This window comes from Bos taurus, chromosome 22 (genome assembly GCF_002263795.3).
Source record: "Bos taurus isolate L1 Dominette 01449 registration number 42190680 breed Hereford chromosome 22, ARS-UCD2.0, whole genome shotgun sequence".
NCBI classification, from domain to species: domain Eukaryota; kingdom Metazoa; phylum Chordata; class Mammalia; order Artiodactyla; family Bovidae; genus Bos; species Bos taurus.
Window position 1 is genome coordinate 4,067,446 of NC_037349.1, and position 17,528 is coordinate 4,084,973.

Genomic DNA, 17,528 nt, shown 5'->3' on the forward strand with positions numbered 1-17,528 from the left:
TATAGTTATGAAATACACATAGTAAATAAGAAACACCACAGTGATAAGCACCTTTATTTACCTATCTAGCTCAGTCTCATGTCTCTAAAAGAGTGTGCCAAGTCCGCAAAAACAATGCAGATAACAATGCAGGGTTTTTAGGACAGGAAATGGAAAATGGAAATCTGGCGGCTTCTTTTCCTGCTTTCTGAAAAGCCACAGCACAAGTCACGTGAATAAAAGACATAAATGTCAGCGAATGGATTTATGGGTGTTAAACATGCCAGCTTCTTGGTGTAATGTGCCAGCATTAGTAGTTAGGCTATCCATTTCACTGCCTGCTTCTAACATACAAGTGTATATTTAGAGATGGGAACACGATAGCCCTTTAATAATTAATAATAAATAATTGATATGTACCTCCAGAGAGATGGTTTCTATTATTTCTGGCCTACTGGGTGGTCTCCATTTATCTTTTTTTAAAAGGCTTTATGATTTGGCATCAGAATAGAGGGGAATATGCAGTTCCTTTGAAACATTTTTCCCCCCTGCATACCTAGTGAGACCTCGAGCCTGGAAGTCTTTTAGAAACACACACTTTGTATTTATAGGCTCAGGTATCTATATGGTGAAAATTCTCTTCAATTGGAACGCTTTATGTAAAGTCTCCAAAGAGGTGTGTTTAAAGACGGAAAGCATTGCTATTCAGAGGATTGACTTTTTCAAAGTAACTCATTCATATTATTGACTTTTTAAAGTGAAGTTTCTCTACGTGTTTGTTCAGCACTGCAGGTTCTGAAATCACAGGAAGAGTGTTTTACACACATGTTTTGTGATCGTGCTTCTTCATTTTAATTGGGTGGAGTTGACTGCGAGAGAAAGCTTTGGTCACTCTGGTCTGCCCTGGGCCCTCTAAACAGCTGTGTAAGCAGTGGGTCATGGAAACACTGGGCTCACGGCATTTGGATGTCATTCAAGAAGCAGTGTGACTCCACGGCAGGACCTCACTCATTGCCTAACCCTGTCACTGTTCCTCTGTGGTCATTCTGGAAATCAAAACCCAATAGCAAGGCCTCTGGAGAAATGCTTTTAATAAACTATACAAATCAGTCATCTGAAGAGAAAGCCATCTCTGATACAGTAGTGGTGCATTTCTGCACAGCGATGCCAATTACAGGCCATGGGTATATGACAAGAAGGGGACACGGCGTGGTTGCCACCACAGCTGAATTATAGCAACCAACAGAAAACACACCTGGATGTGTGGGTGATTTCTCTGTGAAAAGCATAGAGCAGCCTCCCCTGCTTCACAACCCCTCTTCAAGTGTCCTTTCCATGAACTTTCCAGATGCTTTGATTTTCAATCATTGTTTTGAATTCACCAACCTAGTGATTGTTTATCTTTTTTTTTTTTTTTTGGCCTCTTTTTGGAAGATAAAATATTTAAAACTTTTTTTTAGATTATGCATTTGCACAAGTTTTGAATTCTTTGGAAATAGAATTACTCTTAATGAAACATCTGAAAACATGAACAAACAATGAGCAAGCGGAGTTCCGTCGAATAATGGTGCTATTGTTAGGTGATTGAACACTTGGGAGATTACTATCATGGTATACTGGCATGTTGGTTAATTCCAGCCATAATTTAACAGTAAAACCTACTTAGGAAGGCAGGAGGCTGAATGGCTTGTCAGACACAGGCGCACATATGCGCACACACACACACACACACGCAGCTCACACAATGACAAATTACGCACTGTTTATACACAGACAGAGTTGGCCTTATTTTTTTTCGTAAACTGTGATTTAGGTAATAATGGCACTGTAATTTTAACTCTCTGTGTAGCTTGAATGTTTGCTTAATTATTTTATCACCATTGTATTTAGTGATACTAATGCAGGGTGCCAGCGGAATTTGGCTGTGTGTCCCTAAGTCTTTATTTACAGAAGGCTGGCATTGATTTAGACTTGATAACACAGATCCCATTTCCACTAGATTACTCTCAAATTGTTTGACCAAAGGCTACGGGGACATTTTAGGCCAAGTGAAAACATATAATTAAATTTCCAAGGAGTTTTCACATTCTCTAAGCTGGGGTTTTTGTTTCTTTGCAAGTTTCACAGATTTCCCCAGATGAGGCCAAAGTGCCTTTCACTGCAGTGTTGACATGACTTGTCTGCGTGTATTAGCTATAGACTGTGAGCTCATGGCAGCTGAAAGTATACAAAATGTTGGAAAAGAAGAAGAAAACAGGAGTCTCACATAGAGTTCAAATCTACCTTTTCCAACTAGTCAGCTTTGATAAAGACAGAGTTTTGGAAACTGGAAAAGTTACCTTGATTCTTAACACAACATTCATTTCTTTAAGTGCCCAGGTTCAACAGAAATGCATGGAATTTCATGACTTTTGTGTGGGGATGCCAGGACTCACTGTGTTTAAGACAGTAATGTGTATATGAAATCCTCGGGGATCTTGTTAAAATGTACATTTTCTGAGTCAATAGGTCTGGAGCCGGGTCTCACATTCTGCTGTTTGAGGAATCTCAAGGTGATGGCCATGCCATGCTTCATAGATTGAACAGCAAGATCACACAGCAGGAGAATTAAACTCAAGACATCTTCTGTAGGTGAAGATTAGGCTTCAAAAATATGCACAGGTGTGAGACAGTTAACTTAAGGAACTGAAAGTCCAGTAGGACTTTCTTCAGGGGAAAGGAACAAATACTGTTTAACCTCTTTGCCTTCGAGCTAACGGTTAACCTTTGAAGGAATGTTATGCATCCCTTCAGCTATTTTCCTTCTGTACACTAATGTGGTCTTGTATATGAATAATTATACAGAAATACGTACGGCAGTGAAAGTGACTTCAAGGTCATAAAGATCCCACGGATTGGCTAGCTTTTGCTGACTTCGTGGTTTTTAACTGAGCTGGAGTCCCCCAGCAGTCTGCCTGCTACATTGTTGATGTTCTTGAAATTTTCCATCCTTCACAAAGGAGGGGTAAGCCAGAAATCTGCACGTCCTTCGGCTTCTGTGGTGCCCGGCCCCCCAGTATGCTTGTGGCTTGATAAAACTTCAGCTTGTTTTAGATAACCACACACAAGACCCGTGGGTTATGATCAGAAAGCCTTGGCTTTTTATATGGCCATTGCGCTTGGAAAACGTCATGCAGCATTAACCTGATCTGGAATAACTTAAATGGCTGATCCTGAGTGCTTGGTGAAATACAGTAACTTTGTGGGACTTGAGTCTCTGGCTTTTCAGTATAGAAAGTACTTTAATAGCTTACGTAATATTGAGAAATGACTTGAAATAAGAGGGACATTTAATTCAGCTCTTAATTTGGCCTCTATGGTAACACCAGAAGACATGATTTTATTTCGACTGTCAACTATTTACTACTGGAACTATTTTAAAACCCTCTTAAGTAGTTTATTATTATTATTATTATTTTGTATGGCATCATTTTTCTAAACTATAAGAGTCATCTCCAGACCTAATGTAAAGGGCCTCAAATCAACCAAAATCGTGTGGAGAAAGACTCTTCTAAGGAACAAGTATTGGAAAACATGGATACTCTCTAGATAATGCCATTCTGAGTTGCTGACACTGCCTGTTTTATATTCAGAGACACACACATACACACATACACAACGATTCAGGATGCTTGTTCAGAGCATGGTGAACTATAGACACAGAGTAAGACAGAACACTACAAACATTTTCTCTCTTCTGAAAATCAGACTGTGTGTTGGAAGTAGTTTATGATGCAATGAAATTACAGTGTATTGATTTCTCACAAATAGCCGGGAGGCATGACGGGAAACTTGGCCCCACGTAGTCCATCACATCTCACTAAGGCACAGTTTACTAATCTGTGAAATTTAGACATTTTACTCACAAAGAATGATATTTTAAATTCAATAGTTTGGGAAACATTAGAGAAGCCTGAAACATGGAACATTGGTAGGGTTGTGGGGAACCCACATCTGTAGGTGATACGCCACTTTGAAAAACAACACGTGCTCTCCAGGCGGCAGCTGCTCCCCTCCTGAACATAAGGCCTCGTAAAACTCTTACACATCTGCACCAGTGCATATGGAAATGTGAATGACAGCAGTATTCATAGGGGCAGAAATGCGTGTGTAAACCTAAGTGAAAATAGATAGGGGCTGTGATAAGCAATTATGAATTATCTGTTCAGAGGAACACTCTACTCTAGTGAAAATAAAAGAATCCCCATCTGTGCACCAGCCTACCCTATTTGGATTCATGATTTGACATGTGAAATAAATAAGTTGCTGTAATCCATGTAAACTGTGATTCGTCTAAGTAAAGTTCTAACATGAGTAAAACTAGATATAATATGATAAAAACCATGGAGGAAAACAAGGGATACTTTATTACAGAATACAGGCCAGTGGTTATCTGTAGAGGAACATGCAGGAAATGGGGTTGGAAACAGGCAAATAAGATATTTCACAATTATAACCAATGATTTATTTCTTCAGCTCTGTGATGTATGTTCATCTAAAAACTTTCTACCTTTTTTACACATGTTATAAATAATCTTTCACATGTTCAGTGCACACTTATATATGAATACTTATTAATTTAGTTGTATAAATTAATATATAATTTAATATATTTATTTTATTAAATAATGTACAATTTAAAATAACAATAATCATGTAAAATATACAATTATATAAATCAATGTATAATTAAAATAGACATATTTATTATTTTCAATTTGAATTATTACAAATTCAATTTTCTGAATTAAATTCTAACACAAACAAAAGACAGAGTTTGGATATAAATAAGCTACAATATTAAAAAAAAATCCATGACTATCCCAAAACATTTACCTTTTGAGTAAAATATAGAAAATAATGTCAGAAAGTGATGCATATTTTAAGTTTTAAAAATATGTTTGTCTTTAAATTTCAGTTTGATAGTAAATACTTAACTGCCATAGACTAAGAAATTGGTTTCCTAGCTTCAGAGATTCCTTTGATTGTTTGGAAGGCCTGTCCCTTATGTGCATTGAATGAATTTTCTCACCATATGGACAGCTTGAAGTAGACATATTAGTTCTTTCTCAAACAAGATTAAATCTTTACTCTTAGGGACCCTGTTGTAGGAACTGCAGGAAGTGGCCTTTCCATAAGTACACATACACAAAGACACACACACAATCACACAGCTCTGTATGCTTTTCCTAATGTTCCTTTTTTGAGAAATGTATAATTTCCAGGAGGAAGCAGTAAATGTTAGCTCAAAAATAGCTGCACTATCAGTTCTAAAATAGCGAGGAGGCACATGAATGGGCAGGTATCAGCCATTCAACACCTTTATTCTTTCGCATTTCCTTGATATAAGGACATACTCTGAAATGATGATGTACTTGATATACAAAAGCAGTAAAAAATTCAGTAAACAAACTGTCACCCTTAAATTCCGAAGGACATCCTTTGGTACTTGAACTATTCACTGAGAGGGTTCCCGGGTGGCATTAGTGGTAAAGAACCTGCCTGCCAATGCCGGAAACATAACAGACGTGGGTTTGATCCCTGGGTTGCGAAGATCCCCTGGAAGAGGGCATGACAACCCACTCCAGTATTCTTACCTGGAGAGTCCCATGGACAGAGGATCCTGGTGGGCTACAGTCTTAAAGGGTTGCAAGGAGTCGGACACAACAAAACTGACTTAGCACGCAGGCACAACTGTTCACTACAATTAGATAAGTAGTTAATAGTAAAGATTCCTTTGTAAGTATATAAATTGTGAACCTCTGAATGAAGATCCCTGCTTTTTCACATCCGCTTGTTTGTGTGTGGCTTACACTGTTCTAACAGAACTGAAATACTTTTTCTGTTGTATAGTGTGTTATACCCACTGCATCAGGGGTCCCTAACCTCTGGGATCTAATGCCTGAAGCTCTGCCGTGGAGCTGAGGTAGCACTAATAGAAATGAAGTGCACAATAACTGTGATGTGCTTGAATCAGCCCAAAACCATTCCCCAGCCCCAGTCGGTGGAAAAATTGTCTTCCGTGAAACTGGTCTCTGGTGTCAAAATGATTGGGGACCGCTGTACTACATTGATTTTGGCATTGCCTATACTTAAAAGCCATGTAGAAATTCTTTGCAAGTGTTAGCACTGGGTAAGAAATCATGTAAGCGGTGTGATATATGAAACTCATAAACAAGAAAACCCATATGTAGGAAAGGAAATTAACCCACCTAGCCAGAGTTTGTGTGGTGAGATTATGATTAATTTCTGTCTTTCTGCTTTTTTTTCAACATTTTCCAAATCTGATTTTATGAGATGTATCTCTCTATAATGGAAAAAAAAAATAATCACTTATTAAAGTGTCAGTGCTCAAGTGAGAAGTGGGCTGAAGACTGTTTATAGAATTTCAGTTTTATGGGCACGAAGTGTGGCTTTTCATTACATTTCATGTTAAGGAAAGTGGAACCAATTATGTTCCTACGGCATATGAAAAGTTCATACCTTCTAAACATATCAACTTTTACTTTGGCTTCCTAGTGGTTAACTTTGAGACAAGGGGACAAGGGGCTACCTCCTGAGCAGAATATATTACATCTTCTTTGTGGGTGAATTCCCGTTGCGTAACTCACATCTGTAAGCACAGCACAATGAAACCCATGCTAATCCAATTGGGAAAAATCATGCAGCTTCAAAGGGAAACCACCTGGCAATGGAATCAGGCTTATTTGCAAGAAACAAATATATGTCTCGGGATACAGGGTGTATGTTATGTTCTTCTCAGAACTACTATTTTTATTGCTATTATGAATTTCATATTAGGGGCTGTAGGAATTTTTTTTTTCAAATTATGGGTAAAAGTCTATGGGTAAAATAGGGTAAAAGTCTCTTTACACAATGAAAACCAATGTGCTGCTGACACTGTATTAGCACTTCTATTTGTATTTTGTTTGTGTATTTCTTCTTCATTCAGCCTTTGGTAAATGGTTCTAAATTAAGGATTTTAGAGGCTTAAAAGGAAACAGTAAGATTTCCTCAGAGAATGGATGGATAGGAAGAATTTTTTTTTTTTGCCACTCCATGTCTATGCAGCTCCTTTTCATTACAAATATCATTAACTTCTGCCACTAAGGCGAATATTCTCTGAATATTTTGTAGTGGAAAACGCTCTATAGCAGAAAATGCTGCTTGGTAGAAGAGTGCACTGATTGTCCATTTCCAGTTTCGTGTTTTCACAAACTAAACACACCCATGTCTCCAGCAGCCAGTTCATAGAGCAAGATGTGACCAGCACTGCAAACCCCTCATGCCTCTTCTAGTTACTAACTCAGTCCAAGGATAAGTCCCACCCTGACTTCCAATACATCGACTTACATAAATAGAATCTGGTAATGGGTGCTTCTGTCATCTGCTGTCTTCTGCTCAACATCGAAGATCCCTCCCTGTTGTTTGTCGTTCCCATCACAGTGTGGTATTTTATTGTTTGAATAAACACAATATGTTTATCCATTGTATTATTGTTGGCCATTGGGGTTTGGGGCCAGTTGGGGGCTGCTGATGAACATTCTTATAAACCATTTTTAATACAAGGAAAAAGAAGCATGGCTTCTCTACTTATTTCTTATGTTGTCTAACAGAAAAAGGAAAGTTTCAAGTCTGTATCCTTGTAAGCAGGTTTTGTGAATAGGAGTCAGCATCGTCATCACTGTCTACTCGACCACTTTTGCTGCGTACCTGCTCTCCGCTGTGTTCTGAGTGATGTCTGGGTAATACAAACATGGAAGATGTTTATTGTTCTTGGGTAACTCAGGAATAAGCCTGTGCTTACACGCAGAGCTACAAGGAGCAAGCACCAGACCCCCTGACAGAGGGAAGACTCCTAATTCAGCTGAAAGAAAGATGATAAGTGAAGTCTTTCTGGAGGAGACACGCTGATAGGAGGAAAGGAAGTTGTGAGCAGAGAGGCAGGAGGAAAGGAAGACAGTTGTTGACTGACAGAATTGCATTTTAGCAGTGAACATTTTTGAACTTTCCAGAAATCACCATGGTGGGATCTAGGGGCTCACATTGGAGGATGATGAAACTGGAAACCAGAAAGAAAACTTAGCTCACTATGTTCCCTGACTGAGGTAGTAGAAATAAAGTGCGTAAAGCATCATGAGGCCAAAGGATTGTTAGAGCACAAAATTTTTCTTGGTTTTTTTTTTTTTTTTTTTTTTACTGCAACTCAGTCTAGTAGCATTGTATCTATAGTGTAATGATAATGAAGAGTTTTGCGGGGTGTGAATAGTGTCTGTAATGGATTCTTAAGGCATGGAATCTCCCCTTCAGTATTATGGGATATGATCTGGTGCTTACATATAAGACCACACACATGGCCATAGGTGTTTTGAGAAAATGTGCAAACTGTGCTTTGGGTTATGATCTATAGATGTTATACTACACTGAGAGCATCATACATGGCTTCATAGTGGACACTAGAGACCATATATTCAAGTTTTGTTAAATAAGAGTTGATCCGGTAAAAAACAAAAACAAAAACAAAAACTTTCAAGAAGACATGATTGTCTTCCTGACTTGGGAAGCAGCTGAATTTTCCTTACATTTTCCGTTTAGCCCTTAGCCTTCCCAGGTGGAATCCACTGAAAGCATCTCAGAGGTGTGTTCTTGGTCATGCGGAACACTTTCTTCCAGGCAGAGTGAGAGGAAGGCACTCAGAGGTGTGTCTGGGCACCTTGTCTGAGGGTTGAGGTAAATGAACCAGCAACTGCTGATGACTGGAGGCAGGCAGCATGGCACCCAGTTTGCAATCTTCTCACTTCCTTAATTATGGTTTTTGTAATCTATTTATATTATGTGCCTGAATTTTCTGACTATTAAGTAATTGAAACATTGAGCATCACCCCAGCAACTACTGTTTTGGAAAATCTCATGCTATCAGCTTATCATTAAGCTGGAATGTTTAACATGCATTCTTTTATTAGGTCTTCTCACTTATCTAGTGAGATAGTTATATATTTTTACATTCAGTTTTTAAAATACTATGAATAATACAGTGAATGTATAAAACAAATAATCTTCACATAAGTAATTTGACTGCATCATTGATTTACGTTATCATGAATTATCTGAATATCCATTAGTCAGTGAGTTTTCTGCTATGGTAATGCAAGGACTGAATCTTTTGGCCTGATACAGAGAAGTTTTATGGATAATATTTTAGATTATATTTACTTATGGATATAATACTTATATAATAAGATTATATAATACTTATCATAAAATATATAATACTTAGAATATATAATAAGATTATATAATACTTATGGATAGTATTTCACATGTATATGGGAAAGTTTATAACTTTTTCAAAATCTTATGTGAAGAGATTCATGTATTGACAAAAATGTTTTTGTTCTCATCCACTTGGATTCTTCATTTTATAAGCTTTGATATTAAGGATATGAGAATTATTTTAAAGTTTGACTTGATTTTCATGTTTTCTGTTTCTGGTATATATGAGCTTCATGGAGCCACTTCTCTCTACATGACATGGTTTTGTCTGTTTTCTAACTGCAAGTTCTGACTCATTTAAATGAAGCAGTAGCATTCTTATATTTAAAAAGCTTAGAGTAGCTGCTCTACTGTATGAAATTCCTCTTTCATTAAATTACATCAATTCTTTGTCTCGTGTCTTTGCCAATTTAAAATAACACAATACCATAAAACATTTTACAGCAGAGACTTTCAAACTCTTTCTTATTTTGGCTATTGAGTGACATTAAAAGTCATTCTCTTCTTAAAATGAAATAAATGTGCTCAGTATAAAATATAAAAAGTGATGTATCATTGTCAGTAGGATATACACTTTGCCATGCTGCAAAGTGGAAGATATATCTGTGCTTAAATATACTTGACTTTGCCACCCTGATTGTCTCGTCTGATGTTAGAGATGTGATATATGATATTCAGTCCTTTATTCATTCATTCAACAAATCTTTATTGAGTAAGCCCTGTTTGTAAGGCCAGAGATATAAAATAAATAACATCTATGCACTACCCTTGAAGAACTCACCAATATTAGGATGGACAGTACATGCAGTATTGATGAAGTATTGCATTTTTGTCATTAACACAATTGATGATAAAATGTACTTTCTAATAGAGATATACTCCATGACATGTTGGATCATAACTGGAGTAAAAATAAGCTTCTGGGTGAGAAAGAAAAGGCATCAGAGAGAATATATCAGTTGAGTTGAGGAGGAGGAGAAGAGTCGTGACAAAGAAAATGTGGGGAGAAATTAGAAGCAAAGTGACGTGTGTTAGGATTGGGCAGTAATACCTTATTAGTTGGGTTTCCCTGGTGGCTCAGATGGTAAAGAATCTGCCTGCAATGTGGGACACCTGGGTTTGATCCCCAGGCTGGGAAGCTCCCCTGGAAGAGAGCATGGCAACCCACTCCAGTATTCTTACCTGGAGAATCCATGGACAGAGGAGCCTGGCGAGCTGGAGTCCATGGGGTCACAAAGAATCAGAACGAGCGACTAAGCATGCACACACTTTATTAGTCACACATCATTTCTGAGAACCTGATTAGGTGGCTGTGGTACTGAGAAAGTGGAAACCAAATGTGTACTCTGCTGCTGCTGCTGCTAAGTCGCTTCAGTTGTGTCCAACTCTGTGTGACCCCAGAGACAGCAGCCCACCAGGCTCCCCCGTCCCTGAGATTCTCCAGGCAAGAACACTGGAGTGGGTTGCCATTTCCTTCTCCAATGCATGAAAGTGAAAAGTGAAAGTGAAGTCACCCAGCCGTGTCCGACTCTTTGCGACCCCATGGACTGCAGCCTACCAGGCTCCTCCGTCCATGGGATTCTCCAGGCAAGAGTACTGGAGTGGGGTGCCATTGCCTTCTCCGAATGTGTGCTCTAAACAGCTTAATTCCATGGATACTAGAACACGGCTCTCAAAATGGTCACATATGCTGCATGTTTGATGCAGTTTTTTTTTTTTTATAGTGTTAAATCAATAGATGATGTCAAGATTTACAGAATCTGAGGTTTGATGTCTTTTCCAAATACAAGTGTAAATTCTTTTATTTTTGTGGAGGGGTAGAATTCCCCTATTTTTATAGTATAATTTGAAACAATAGTTTTAGTGTCAGACAACACATCATTCAATATGCTGCTGCTGCTGCTAAGTCGCATCAGTCATGTCCGACTCTGTGCGATCCCATAGCCGGCAGCCCAACAGGCTCCTCTGTCCCTGGGATTCTCCAGGCAAGAACACTGGAGTGGGTTGCCATTTCCTTCTCCAATGCATGAAAGTGAAAAGTGAAAGTGGAGTCGCTCAGTCGTGTCAGACTCTTAGCGACCCCATGGACTGTAGCCTACCAGGCTCCTCCGTCTGTGGGATTTTCCAGGCAAGAGTACTCGAGTGGGTTGCCATTGCCTTCTCCAATCATTCAATATAAACCTATGTATTTTTCTTTTCTTTTTTTAAAATTAATTTTTATTATAGTATAATAGCTTTACAATGTTGTTTTAGTTTCTACTGTACAGCAAAGTGAATCTGCTATACGTGTATATAACTCTCTCTTCTTTGGATTTGCTTCCCATTCAGCTCACCATGGAGCATTGAATACAGGTCCCTGTGCTATACAGTAGGTTCTCATTATTTATCTATTTTATACATAGTATCAATAGTGTGGGTTTCCCAGGTAGTGCTAATAGTAAAGAACTTTACTGTCAGTTCAGGAGAGAGGAGATGCGGGTTCGATCCCTGGGTTGGGAAGATGCCCTGGAGGAGGGCATGGCAGCCCACTCCAGTATTCTTGCTTGGAGAATCCCATGGGCAGAGGAGCCTGGTGGGCTACAGTCCATAGGGTCGCACAGAGTTGGACATGACTGCAGTGACTTCGCAAACACACACACATCAATAGTGTATATATGTCAGTTCCAATCTTCCAATTCATGCCACCACTCTCAAGTATAAATTCTGCTGCGAAGCTATGTCTTCCGTTTTGCATTCAGTTTGCTGCGGAGTCACACTTGTACTAGAATGGGCCACATGTTGTAAAATCAGAAGCTTCTTTAAGAAATGAGGTACTCTAGAAGTGATTTCTAAAAATCCATGATGAATGTACTGCTGCTGCTGCCAAGTCGCTTCAGTCGTGTCCGACTCTGTGCGACCCCATGGACTGCAGCCTACCAGGCTTCTCTGTCCATGGGATTCTCCAGGCAAGAACACTGGAGTGGGTTGCCATTTCCTTCTCCAAGATGAATGTACAGCTATACTATTTCCAAAGACTTTTGGTCATTTCTCTGCCTTTTGTGGTTGAAGTCATGTCCAACATGTACAAAAGACTTACAAATGCTTTTGTGGCCCCAGGACTGATCAGGGGACTGACTTTGATCCAAGCTTTTTCTCTAAGTATTGAGAATGGTATAATATCAAGGAAAGAAGAGGGATTTTATAGCCAAATGCCCCCGAGTTCCAGTGCAAGCACGTTAAGGCAATAGCTGTGTCACGTTGGGTAAAATCACCTACTGTATCTAAGTTTAATTTTTCATCCTTAAAAAAAATTATAATAGTAGTATCAGTTTATTTGGAGGTTGTGAGAATTTGGAATACAGTGCCTGGTGGAGTCTGGGCAGTGACTGGCTATAGCAGGCGCTCCATTCATGGTATGTGTGTATTTGTGTAGAAATGTAGTCTACTACCCATCTAGCCTCTGCCACAGAGGTGTTTTCCGAGAGAGAGAAATATGGTGAGTTCAACATTGTTGTGTTTTTGAGGTGACCATTCAACATCCAAAGGGAAATATCCAATATCTCTGATTTTCCAATTAGAGACTCTAATTGGAGACTCCAGACTGAGGCATGATGGTGAAGACAGATCCACAGAAAGAAACATGAGAGGGAAACAAAAAGAAATGGAAATTCAAAGTGTGATAATGAAGGAGATTTCCAGTTAATGGTTCTCACAATATGTTCTTGCTTCTTACCTGTGAGTTTGGTAGACATGCAAATTCTTGTGTCTCCTTCCAGTCAAACAGTCAAGACTGATGTGGGGACACAGAGTTGTAAGAAGCCACCCAGAGGATTCTGATGCATGCTCTTTTAGAGTTATCAGACTCATGGCTACTGTAGCTCCAAAACAGAAGGGGCTAAGAATTATGTTTGAGGTACATCCACTTTCAGAAATCTAGAGGAAGAAAAAGGGCAAGTCGAGGAGATAAAGAGTAATAATCTGCAAGGAAGGAAGATAACAACTGGGTTAATCGCTGCATGGGACCCAAAGGAGGATGTTTCCCGAGAAAGGTTTTCAAGACACTTGAGTGGTAGTGAGAACTCAAGGATGATGAGAAGTGATATATTTTTACTTATTAAGAATGGAATATTACTTAACCATTAAAAATAATGAACTTGAGTCATTTGTCGAGATGCAGGTGGACCTAGAGTCTGTCATACAAAGTAAGAAAGAGAAAAACAAATATTGTGTATTAACATAAATATGTGAAATCTAGAAAAATGGTACAGATGAAACTTTTTGCAGGGCAGGATAGAGAGCAGATATAGAGAACGGACGTATGGACACAGAGGAGGGGGAAGGGGTGAATGGAACCAATTGGGAGAGTAGCATTGACATATATTCACTACTATGTATAAAGCAGATAGCTAGCGGGAAGCTCCTGTGCAGCACAGGGAGCTCAGCTCTGGGCTCCGTGACGACCTAGAGCGGTGGGGTGGTGCTGGGTGGGAGGGAGGCTCAAGAAGGAGGAGATATACGTATGCATATAGTTGATTCATCTCCCTGTACAGCAGAAACTAACATAGCATGGTAAGTAATTAATTCCATTAAAAAAAAAAGAAGTTACATAATTTTCACTATGTTCCAATAATGAAAGTCAGTATTTAGGAAGTAATTAGAAATTAGATAATGAGAAGAAAGAAATCATATGAGCAGAGCAATCATTCAAGAACATTCTCTCGAGGAACAGAAAGAGAGAAACATGATGCTAGCCGATGTACTGGGGGGGCAATGTATGGCAAAAAATCCACCATGATATTGTAAAGTAATTAGCCTCCAATTAAAATAAATAAATTAATTTTTTTAAAAAGGATCTGCACATATTTAAGGAAAGTCAGAGGGGGAAATGCCCTTGTGTTGGGGAAGAAATTGTTTCAGAATACTTAGATGATATACAGTAAGTTCCTACATATGAACAAATTCCCTTTCGAGAGCACATTCGTAAATCCAATTTGTTCGTAAGTCCAACAAAGTTAGCCTAGGTACTCAGCTAACACAATCAGCTATACTTTTCATTCAAATAATACATAAAAAACAAACACAAAAATAAACAAAACGTGCTTAACCTTACAGTAGAGCATCTTGAGAATTACAGTAGTACAGAAGAGCAACCGGCATACCGGGTCTGGCATCGAGTGAACAGACAAGAAGAGTTGCTGACTGGAGGGAGGAGAGGAGATGGAAGAAGGGAGGGCTGAAGGCTTGTCAGCAACAGGAGGTGGAGGGCAGGCTGCAATTTCACTCACGCCTGATGTTGGCAGCACGGGCTCTTATTCCTTGCTGGTTTCAATTCTATCTACCATCCTGGAAAACGATCCAGTGGTGTCTGAATCCAGTGATGTCTCTTTTCTCTCATCATAGATGGCGTGGCAGCACTGGATTATGTTCTGAACAGCTTCTGCAGCCCTCATGTACCATTCTGCGTTCAGATCCTGTGCCGCAACAAGTAACCCTGCCTGCTTAAATAAACAAAGGGCATCTGCATCCCCTGCATGATGCATCTCTTCAGTTCTTCAGTTACTTCTTCTTGTTTCTCTTCATCCTTTCTGCGGGCACATTGGCATCTTTGAAAGCTCTCAAACTTGAAGGTTCTTATGTAGGAGGCTGTATGGGAAACATGGACACAAATGTGGCAGGGATGAATAGGAGTCGGGAGAGAAAAAAGGAGGAGCCGTGGCTTCTGTTTTCAGACAAGAGGGTGGCAAGAGGCACTGAAGCTGAAAGGCAGACTCTGTGCTCTGGAGCCAGATAGTCTGGGGTTCTAATTCTGCTACTTCCTGGTCACATGACCTTGAGAAAGTAACTTCAGGTGTTCCTGTCTCAGGGTCTTCATCTATAACAGTTAGTGGCAGTGCCTGCCTCCCTGGGGTTGTGATGACTAACAAAAACAGGTCTACATAGAGAGCTCATAGAAAGGGTTATAAAAGTGTCAACTAAATAAAATAAATAGAGATGGACATTAAAGAGGTTTTGAAGAGGAGACCCATGAATGCTTGACACAATGACTTTGTTTCTGGTGAATGAGTGAGTGAGTGAGTGAAGTTGCTCAGTCGTGTCCAACTCTTTGCGACCCTGTGGACTGTAGCCCCCCAGGCTCCTCTGTCCATGGGGTTCTCCAGGCAAGAATACTGGAGTGGGTTGCCATTTCCTTCTCCAGGGGATCTTCCGGACCCAGGGATCGAACCCAGGTCTCCCGCCTTTCAGGCAGATGCTTTACCGTCTGAACTGAAGGGTTTGCTGCTGCTGCTGCTGCTGCTGCTAAGTCGCTTCACTTGTGTCCAACTCTGTGCGACCCCATAGACAGCAGCCCACCAGGGTCCCCCGTCCCTGGGATTCTCCAGGCAAGAACACTGGAGTGGTGTGTCATTGCCTTCTCCGGAACTGAAGGGTTTAGAGGCCGTCAAATGGACATGACCTTTAAAGGTAATTTTGATGGTTTTACATAGAAATGACCTCTAATGGAAGAGAACACAAATGGGAACTATTTGAGATACATTTCTATGTAAAATGTAGTTTGCACATAATTCAGCATTTTAAATGAGCACTCTGCAACCGAGACCAAATATCAATCATCTCTTGAGGTTTTCTACTATGTACCAACATCAAATCTACATAGGAACAAATGTTACTCCTGCTTTTCTCTTCTATATCAAATGTCCTGAAGCCTTTGTCTCTCTGGAGCGAGGCCGAGTTTCTGAAGGCACATTCCAGTATAAACATCATCGATGGAGTAGAGAAGGACCTGGTCAGTCACATTGTACAGTCTCAGGACCAGGTGGCCGGAGTAGAGGAATCCACCTCCTCCTGCATAAGGCGGGTAGACACCAGTGTAAACAACTTCCGGAATGTAGTACTTGAGTTTCTTATCCCGATGAGTTCCAGCATTATGAATCACGTCACCAATAAACAAATCTTTGGCTTTGTTCCCGGATAAGCTATTCAAGTAATTCAGGAGATGATGGGTGTTCACAAAAACATCATCATCGCCCTTGAACACGAACTCGGCATTTGGACAGGAAGTGCTCACCCACCTGAGAAAGAGTACTTCTTTCAGAGACAAGTTGAAGAATTTATCTCTGTAGTTCCACAAAAGAATGTCTTGGTGCTTCTCACTCTCAAATTTCAGCATATCTGAAAGGTCAGACATATTTAAAATCTCCAAAACCTAAAATCCACTTACAGAAGACTAGGGTCGGGCCCGTGAAGACCAAATGGTCCCAGTGTGGGATGCTACTGACAGCTGACTGTGCATGGATGAGCTAGCAGTGGGCAGTGGTGAGAACCCAGGAAGGCCAGGGTCAAGGTATGGTATCCCAAGTGCTGTGCCTTATTGGCTGCTTGCCAGGAAAGGGGGAACTTGGGAATGAGTGGGCCTGGGGTAGTCAATGGAGCAGTGGGTCTTGGTGGGAGGTTAGAGGCAGAAGCATCTGGGGAGGTAATGGGGGAGATGTGGAAGGGGCTGAACTTAGAGAACAGACTGAGCGAGGAGTTAGGTGTTGCCAGGAGAAGATGGGATGAGTGGAGGAGAAACTCTGGATTGCCTTGAGTATAAATAAGAGGTCATATGTGCATTAAAGCATGTGCTTCCTAAGGGGTCTGCGCAAGCATGGGACTGGGACATGCAGGCTCTATCACATAAGCAAGAGATGTTGTTATCCAAGATACCGTTAGTATGTTAGACAGTATATGTATAGGTAATAGAGTGTAAGGCAGGCTTTAGTAAGATAATGAAAGAAATTTCAACATGTCACCCAGTGTACTAGGAATGTCAGCACACACTCTTATTTCATCTTTATACCCTCTATAAACAAGAAGCAGGTCTAGTGATTATACTCTACAGATCAGGAAACTGAGATGCCAAGGTGCTGAGTAGTTGTCTTATATCCTATGGGTGGTACAGGCCAGATTCAAGTCCATATCTTTTTTCTTTTTACTGTATGTTGGAATATAGTTGATTAGCAATGTTGTGTTAGTTTCGGGTGTACAGCAAAGTGGTTCAGTTATACTATACATGTATCTATTCCTTTTCAAATTCTCAGGTCCACATCAGTTGATTCCAAAGTCCATTCTCTTTTCACGTTATCAGAACAAATACTGCAGGATGTTAAGCATGCTAAAATGCCCTATGATCAGTTGTAGGAAGTACTCAAAAGAATGGGGTTGCCATCCCATTTTTTTTAACATGGAAATCCCTTTCTCTCTAGCTTTCTTTAAGGTGA

General features: G+C 39.9%; 1 protein-coding gene and 1 pseudogene across 9 annotated transcripts in view; one reads left to right on the forward strand and one right to left on the reverse strand.

The window, feature by feature from the left end:
- Positions 1-17,528, forward strand: part of RBMS3 (RNA binding motif single stranded interacting protein 3) — an 802,311-nt gene that overhangs the window by 211,189 nt on the left and 573,594 nt on the right. The window lies entirely within an intron of this gene.
- LOC101905595 (N-acetyllactosaminide beta-1,3-N-acetylglucosaminyltransferase 2-like) lies at positions 15,753-16,471 on the reverse strand (annotated as a pseudogene).